Genomic DNA, 9,391 nt, shown 5'->3' on the forward strand with positions numbered 1-9,391 from the left:
ATAAGCATCCAAATGATTCTGATGAAGGAAGTAGCAATTGCTCACTTGCACAACGCAGTCATAGACTTTCGTCACCAAGACCGTTCCTATGAAATTGGAAGCTTAGTTCTGATAGTAAAGAAAAGCTCCTAATTAAAACATAACTTTTATTTAAAAGAGAAAAAAAAAATATAACTAGCAGTGTGTTCGCAGTTATTAATGACAAGCCATGATTCCATGATATCAAGGTTTTCCTTCAAACTCAAGAGTATCTGCCTAGGGCATCCAACAAAGATAAGAAGACTTTGAGAAGATTGTCTAGCATTTTCTTCCTGAATGGAGACATATTGTACAAAAGGAACTTTGATGCGATTTTACTTAGATGTCTGGATCAACGTGAAGCAGGTTTATCGATGCATGAGATACATGAAGGCTCATTCATAACTCACTCCAATGGGCATGCAATTGCTAAGAAAATGTTGAGAGAAGGCTATTACTGGATAACAATGCAAGCTGACTATTATAATCATGCCAGGAAATGTCACAAGTGTCAGATTTATGCCGACAAAATTCATATACCACCATCTACTCTCAATGTTATTTCCTCTCCTTGGCCTTTCTCTATGTGGGGCATTGACATGATTGGTCGGATTGAACCAAAGGCTTCCAACGGAGACCGTTTCATTCTAGTGGCGATTGATTACTTTACCAAGTGGGTTGAAGCAGCTTCTTATCAATGTGACCAAACAAGTAGTGGTCCGGTTTATCAAGAATCATATCATTTTCCGCTATGGAGTCCCTAACAAGATCATCACTGATAATGGAACACATTTGAATAACAAGATGACGAAGGAATTATGCGATGACTTCAAGATTGAGCCCCATAACTTTTCTCCTTATAGACCTCAGATGAGTGGTACAGTTGAAGCTGCAAATAAGAATATCAAGAAGATTGTGCAGAAAATGGTGGTTACTTACAAGGATTGGCACAAGATGTTACCATTTGCTTTGTATGGGTATCGTACTTTAGTACGCACTTCAACAGGGGCAACCATTTTTTCTTTAGTATATGGCATGGAGGCAGTACTCCCTGTGGAGGTTGAGATCCCGCCATTGAGGGTCTTGATGGAAATTGAGTTGACTGAAGCTGAATGGTGCCAGAATAGATATGACCAGTTGAATTTGATTGAAGAAAAACGCATGATATCTTTGTGTCATGGACAATTATATCAGACAAGGATGAAACAAGCATTTGATAAGAAGGTTTGTCACCGTGAATTTAAAGAAGGAGACCTTGTGGTCAAGAGGATCACATCTTTTCAACCAGACTCCAGGGGCAAGTGGACACCTAATTTTGAAGGTCCCTATGTAGTCAAGAGAACTTTCTCTGGTGGTGCTTTGACTCTTACAACTATGGATGGTGAAGAATTTCCTCGTCCTGTGAATTCTGATGTAGTCAAGAAATACTTTGTCTAAAAAATAAAAGAACAACTCGGTAAGTCGAAAACCCGAAAGGGCGACTTAGGCAAAACTGAGCGTCTCGGTGGACTGAAAACCCGAAATGGCGGTCCAGGCAAAAATTAGAGACATAAAAAAAATGATGAAAAATAAAAAAAAATGAATAAAAGAAATGATGATTATCATGGTAGGTCGAAAACCCGAAAAAGCGATCTATGAAAAAGTTAAGAATTATGACAAAGTAAGTGCATCAGATCAAGCATCATTCACTTGGGGCACCTTAGCTGTCATAAGTTCTACGATTTGAAGCATCTAAGCATTGAAATTTAAAGTTGTTAGATAAAATAGAGGTTATTATATTCAATGTACCTTTTCCATATAATTACCATTTTCCAAATTTTGTAATCCGTGGAGCCGCGCCTTTGGCCGGTCACCACGCTTTTGAATCAATTTGAGCCTAGGCCTCTTTATTGGGGAATTCTTATTTATTCTATGTGCAAAATTTCTTCCATTTTTTTTAACATTAATACTTGAAGCAAAAACTTTTGAATTTTTTTTTTAAAAACTTTTTTCATGTTTTTTTTGAAAAGAATAAAAATGACAAACATATTATCTTTAGATTCATGTGTCATAGAAGCATACATCAACATCCGACTCGAGCACAGATAGATTCTACAGGATGAACATATTCATTGCTTGAAAAAAAAAAGCTCATTAAGGCAAAAAGCTGAAAAGGCGGCTTAGGCAAAAATGAGTGTCATAGTGGATTGAAAACCCGAAAGGGCGATCCAGACAAAAGTTAGGGATTTCAAAAAAAAAAAAAAAAAAAAAATATATATATATATATATATATATATATATATATATATATATATATATATATATAAAGGCATGACTATGGAAGCGTGACTACGAGAAAGCACTCTGGGTTGACTTAGAAACGGCAACTTCTACCAGGGTTCGGATTATTAGGGTTTTACCCCCAAGGAATGTTTACTCCACCCCATCAGTGGTTTGATTAATGGGCCTTACCCCGACTGTGTTTGATTCATCTCCAATATCATTGTCCCCAATCAAAATTGCCGAGTGTTTGTACCGCAATGTTGGGCTGCCTCCCATTTTACCTGCAATACCTTGTCTCATCAATCTTACAATTATATTGTCATATAAAGTTTCCTACATATTCATACATTCATTCATTCATACATACGTTCATGCATATAAACGTTCTTGCATATATAGCATACATACAAATATCATTTATACATAATTGCATTGACTACCTTGTGTCTTATTTCAATTGTATTCCATAAAAGTGTCATCCCCAATGTGTTTGATCCAGAGATGTCATCAATCAAGTTTATTTCAAGTGGCATGTTCCACCAAACAATCATTTTACCAATATTTTTTAATTTCCCCCAATGTCCGGACAATTTTGTCTCGTTTGTCTTTGTTAACCCTACCCTTGTATCGGTAGCAGACAGCTTTATTTCTTATATATTCGTCGTTGTCAATCCTACCCTTGTATCGGTAGCAGGCAGTCTTATTTCTCATATATTTTTCGTCGTTAACCCTACTCTTGTACCGGTAGCAGGCAGTCTTAATTCTCATATATTCGTCATTGTTAACCCTACCCTTGTACCGGTAGCAGACATTTTATTTCCTAGCTATCTTGATAATGGTTAGTAGGTGATACTGATGTAGTATTTTTCTATCAATCAAAAGTAAGTATTTTTGTGTATATCGTCTCCACAGGGACTAGCGCGATATTCAAGCCATTCAACAAACAATATTGTTCTAAGTGTATGGATTTAAAATATGTGTTTGTGTAAACTATATAAACTATTTGACATAAAATATATAGAGAAGAGATATGACCATTTCGCTTGGGGTCAGAGACACTCAACCAAGCGTAACAACTGCAATCTCACGATCAAATAACGGATTCTAGCTTTTTAAACAATATTATCACAATCACTAAACAACATCATTCGTGTCCAAATGATGTTGTGATTTCTAATGGACTATTTAAAAGTCGATTTCCCAAACTATTAAATAATCACAAAGTCGATCGGATCGTTTAATCGACGATTTCCCAACCGATTAAATGACCAAAAAGCATTAAGTTCTAGATTTAAAAGTGATTATCAAATATTAACATCTATAGAGTGATAACTTAAGGTAGATTGTTATTCTATTTCTTAAATCCAATATTAACAAGAATAACAACAATATTGAATAAATAAGCTATAACCATATATTAAAAAATCAAGAAATTACATAATGGCTTGTTTGAATACCTCAAAACTCACAATGGTGGATGTACCTACATATGTCTATGCAAGCTTGGCAAAGGATGAAAGAAAAATGAAGATTTCATACCGAGACTCATAATGTCTCAACAAATCTTGGGTAGAATCTACTCCTAACACCTTGCTTTGTGTTTCTCCTAGAAATGCCATCTTTCTCTCCAAGAAACCAACTCTCCCAAAATGTGATACTGTTGTCTCACGGCCTCCTTTTCTTTCCCCCTAGCGTGAATGGCCCCTGGTTTGTGTTACTTCTCCGTATCTTTATATATAAAAGTTAACCCGTAAGCCAATTTTTAACCTAATTTTAACCTAGATTTTATGATACTTTTACGTTATTACCCCCGTGTTCAATTAAACCTCTTTAATTAAGAGATAAACTTTAAAAATTGTTCCTCTTATTCCTCATTTAAAAATCGTTCCTCCTATTCCTCCTATTTTTTAAACCGAGTGAATTTTGCTTTATTTTGTTTTACTCATCCTGGGTACTTTCTTTTACTAAACCGACTCCATCCTATAACAATTTCCTCACTCCAACCATCAAAACTCTTTTGTTTGTCTTGTAGTTTTTAACCGCAGCCAACTTTTAACCTAATTTTAACCTAGATTTTATGATGACTTTTACGTTATTACCCCCGTGTTCAATTAAACATGTTTAATATTACCCCCGTGTTCAATAAAACCTATTTAATTAAGAGATAAACTTTAAAAATCTTTTATTTATAAACCTAACACTGTTGCCCTAATTCCACCTAATATTTAACCTAAAAAATTGTTGCCACTTTTCCCTCCTTCAAAACCTAACCATATTTCCTAATTCCCATCCTCCAAACCCTAACCATGATTTCCTAATTTCCCTCCTCCTAAAACCTACTTAATTGATTTCCATCTTTTCTTTTGCCATATTTTTTACCTAAAAAATTGTACCCACTTTTCCCTCCTTTAAAACCTAACCATATTTCCTAATTCCCCTCCTCCAAACCTAACCATGATTTCCTAATTTCCCTCCTCCTAAAACCTACCTAATTGATTTTCATATTTTCTTTTGCCATATTTTTTACCTAAAAAATTGTAGCCACTTTTCCCTCCTTCAAAACCTAACCATATTTCCTAATTCCCCTCCTCCAAACCCTAACCATGATAAATCTCATACTAAATTGTACTTTTTTTTTCTTCTGGTTTAACCCTTATCAACTTCCTACTCTTTCTCCTTGATCTTAAACAACTTCTGCATTTAACACTTATCAAAACTGAAATCTCTTTTCAAAACCCATACCTTTCTCTTAAACCGAAATTTCTTAATCAACATGGCTTCTAGAAACATTGAGACTTTGCTGTCATACCACTCCTTCACTGGTAATCAACTTGAAACTTGAAACTTTTGCACTTATATAAATTATCGAAACTTTTGCACTTATATAAATTATCGAAACTTTTGCACTTATTCCTCACTGGTTTAAAGTATAAATCATTCTTTCAATCCCTTTCAATCTTTTGTAAGTCCGTTGGGGAAAAACCCTATTTCCGATCTTGACAAAGTAATCAACAAGCTGAGACTGAAATACATATCATATATCGTTGAATATGACATTGATGTTGTATGTGTTTGCTGCGAAATATACCTATTCTTAATTATCTGCATTCTATTTTATAAATGTTTATACTGTTTCTATTTTATCAACGTTTGTGATGTTTTTGTTTGTTATTTTTTTAGGGTGCAGTGTGCTTGCCAAAGATGTTTGGCGGTGATTTCGGAGATCAAATTGGGTGTTATGCAATCTTGACTAATCCTAAGTCCAACAAGTTTGAAGTATTGGTCAACAAAGTAAACGGAGCATTTTTCTCACAAAGGGATGGAAAGCGATTCCTGACTTTTACTCAATCGGTCTTGGTGCCTAGATTACCTTGGTTTTTGTGGGTGATAGATAGTTTGATATACGGTTGACTGATAGGTTTCACAAGAGTATCCCCTACCCGGTTTTTGATCCCCCTTTGCATTTCCTTCTTGACAAGATGAATTTGCAAGCAACTTTCGATGACTATCTCCCCCCAATAACATCTCTTCTCGCTTATCGTCACAATATTGTTGGAACAAAATGTGTTTCACAATGAACCTTATTAAGTTTTGATGATAACAAGGTATTAAAAATTGTCAATTGGTTATTACTAATAATTGTTCAAGTGTACAGGACCAAAGGCTACTCAAGTTATTTCAATAGGTCTTGGAAGAACAATGGAAAGAAAAAGAAATTCTGAGCATCTGAAGAAAACTACTCCTGAAGCTGAAGTGCTTCTGAAGTGATGACGTCATCAGAAGCAGAAGATCATCAGAAGCAAAAGTTTTCATCAGAAGCAATATCTTCACCAGAACCTACGTTTGATCCTTTAATCAAACTGAAGATTCAAAGTAGCTGATTCTCAATTCAGTCCTATCCAAGAAGAACGAAGAATTGAAAGGGAGGTATCAACGGATATATGGATAGCACTGAGCACTTGTCTCTCGTTAATAGAGTTGACAAAGTACAAGTGTACAACCACTACCTCCACTACTCTGTTTTCTGTCTACGCTACAAGACAAGACAACAGCCATGCCTGCAGAAGTTGTACGTTCAAGATGGGAATGAATTTGAAGCTTATTCTTCAAAGGACTACACCCAAATCAGGCAAATGATTACTGGTGGATAATCAAAGTATTTCAAACGACTCTTTAGACGTGCTGATTATCTCAACGTCTCTTTCACACCTCTATATAAAGGAGTGAAGACTTGAAGATAAATTACAGAGATACACAAGTTAAAAAGCGCCAAAACTCTGTCAATTTGATTCTACAAAGCACACTGAATTTCTGCACTGATTTGATACATCTTAGAAATTCAAAGTCTAGAGTCTTTATTGTATTGTATTGTGAACACCACTGATTGTATATCAAGTGTTCAAGTCAAACTCAATTCTCTGTATTTTTGTTTGATCAGAAGTCTCTTGCCTGCGTGCTTGAGCATTAGAAGTCTCTTGCTTAGTGCTTGAGCATTGGAAGACTCTTGCGTGTGTGCTTGAGCATTTTTTGTGAAGTCTCATACTTAGAAAGTATTGAGCAGTTGTAATCTTTGTGATTATAGTGAAATCTCCTTGGAAGTGCAAGGGGGACTGGACTACTTCCGATTTGTGGAAGGAACCAGGATAACTGCTTGTGTCTTTGTCTTTCTTTTCTCTACTCTGTTCTTTTCCGCTGCAATCTGATTCTGATCATTTCATCAGAAGCACTCAAACTGCTTCTGAAGTTTTATCAGAAGAAGTAATTTTTGAGAGAAAAAGAAAACACAATTCAACCCCCCCCTTCTTGTGTTTTTCACCTTCAATTGGTATCAGAGCTTGCTCTGTTATCACAGCACTTAACCGTGTTACAGTTCAAGATCTATTAGAAAAACATGTCTGGAGATGAGGAATCAGTTACTACAAAATACACAAGTGTCAAGCATGACTATGATACTGCTGACAAGAAAACAGACTCTGGAAAAGCTCCAAAGTTTAATGGAGATCCAGAAGAGTTTTCATGGTGGAAAACAAATATGTACAGCTTTATCATGGGATTGGATGAAGAGCTATGGGACATAATGGAAGATGGAGTTGATGATCTGGATTTAGATGAAGAAGGAGCTGCTATAGACAGAAGAATACATACTCCTGCTCAGAAGAAGCTTTATAAGAAACACCACAAGATAAGAGGAATCATTGTGGCTTCTATACCTCGCACCGAATACATGAAGATGAGTGACAAATCTACTGCGAAGGCTATGTTTGCTTCTCTATGTGCAAACTTTGAAGGCAGCAAGAAAGTGAAAGAGGCTAAAGCTTTGATGCTAGTTCATCAGTATGAACTTTTCAGAATGAAGGATGATGAGAGTATAGAAGAAATGTACTCAAGATTTCAAACTTTAGTTTCTGGATTGCAAATACTGAAGAAAAGCTATGTTGCTTCTGATCATGTTAGTAAGATTTTGAGAAGCTTGCCTTCAAGATGGAGACCCAAAGTAACTGCTATTGAGGAAGCTAAGGATCTAAATACTTTAAGTGTTGAAGATCTTGTTAGCTCACTCAAAGTGCATGAAATGAGTTTAAATGAGCATGAAACCTCTAAGAAGAGTAAATCCATTGCTTTACCATCTAAAGGAAAGACTTCAAAATCTTCCAAAGCCTACAAAGCCAGTGAATCTGAAGAAGAATCACCTGATGGAGATTCTGATGAAGATCAATCTGTAAAGATGGCTATGTTGTCCAACAAGCTTGAGTATCTGGCAAGGAAGCAGAAGACATTTTTGAGCAAGAGAGGTAGCTACAAGAACTCCAAGAAAGAAGATCAGAAGGGATGCTTTAATTGTAAGAAGCCTGGTCATTTCATTGCTGATTGCCCTGATCTTCAGAAGGAGAAGTTTAAAGGCAAATCCAAGAAATCAAGCTTCAGCTCCAGTAAATTCAGAAAGCAAATCAAAAAGAGCTTGATGGCGACCTGGGAAGATTTGGATAGTGAATCTGGTTCTGATAAAGAAGAAGCAGATGATGATGCTAAGGCAGCCATGGGGTTAGTGGCAACAGTATCATCAGAAGCAGTATCAGAAGCTGAATCAGATTCAGAAGATGAAAATGAGGTATATTCCAAAATTCCTAGACAAGAACTTGTTGATTCTCTAAAAGAACTTTTATCACTGTTTGAACACAGAACCAATGAGTTGACAGATTTAAAAGAAAAATATGTTGATTTGATGAAACAACAAAAGACAACTCTATTGGAACTGAAAGCTTCTGAAGAAGAACTCAAAGGGTTTAACCTCATATCAACAACATATGAAGATAGACTCAAGATTCTTTGTCAGAAGCTACAAGAAAAATGTGATAAAGGTTCAGGCAATAAACATGAGATTGCCTTGGATGATTTTATTATGGCTGGAATAGACAGAAGCAAAGTTGCTTCTATGATGTACAGCACATACAAGAACAATGGCAAAGGGATTGGATATTCTGAGGAGAAATCCAAAGAATGCAGTCTCAAGAGCTACTGTGATTGTATCAAGGATGGATTGAAATCCACCTTTGTGCCTGAAGGTACAAATGCTGTAACTGCTGTTCAGTCAGAACCTGAAGCTTCTGGTTCACAGGCTAAGATCACATCAAAGCCAGAAAATCTCAAGTCTAAGGTTATGACAAAATCTGATCCCAAGACTCAAAAGATTAAAATTCTGAAAAGATCAGAACCTGTTCCTCAGAATCTGATTAAACCAGAATCTAAAATCCCAAAGCCAAAGGATCAGAAGAACAAAGCAGCTACTGCTTATGAGAAAACAATACCCAAAGGTGTTAAACCTAAAGTATTGAATGATCAGAAGCCACTCAGCATTCACCCTAAGGTACAAGGGAGGAAAAGTAAAACCTCCAGAACTAACCCAAAAGGACCCATGAAGATATGGGTACCTAAATCTGAATTGGTTAAAACTGCAGATGTGCCTAAGGGCAAGAGAGAAACAAAGGTCATGGTACCTAGACAGCGGATGTTCAAGGCACATGACTGGAGAGAAAGCTTTGTTCCTTACCCTTACAATGAAAGATGGAGGAGAAGTGAAGTTTGGTGGCAACCAGACTGGAAAAATCATTGG

The sequence above is a fragment of the Medicago truncatula genome, chromosome 7, assembly GCF_003473485.1.
Source record: "Medicago truncatula cultivar Jemalong A17 chromosome 7, MtrunA17r5.0-ANR, whole genome shotgun sequence".
NCBI classification, from domain to species: domain Eukaryota; kingdom Viridiplantae; phylum Streptophyta; class Magnoliopsida; order Fabales; family Fabaceae; genus Medicago; species Medicago truncatula.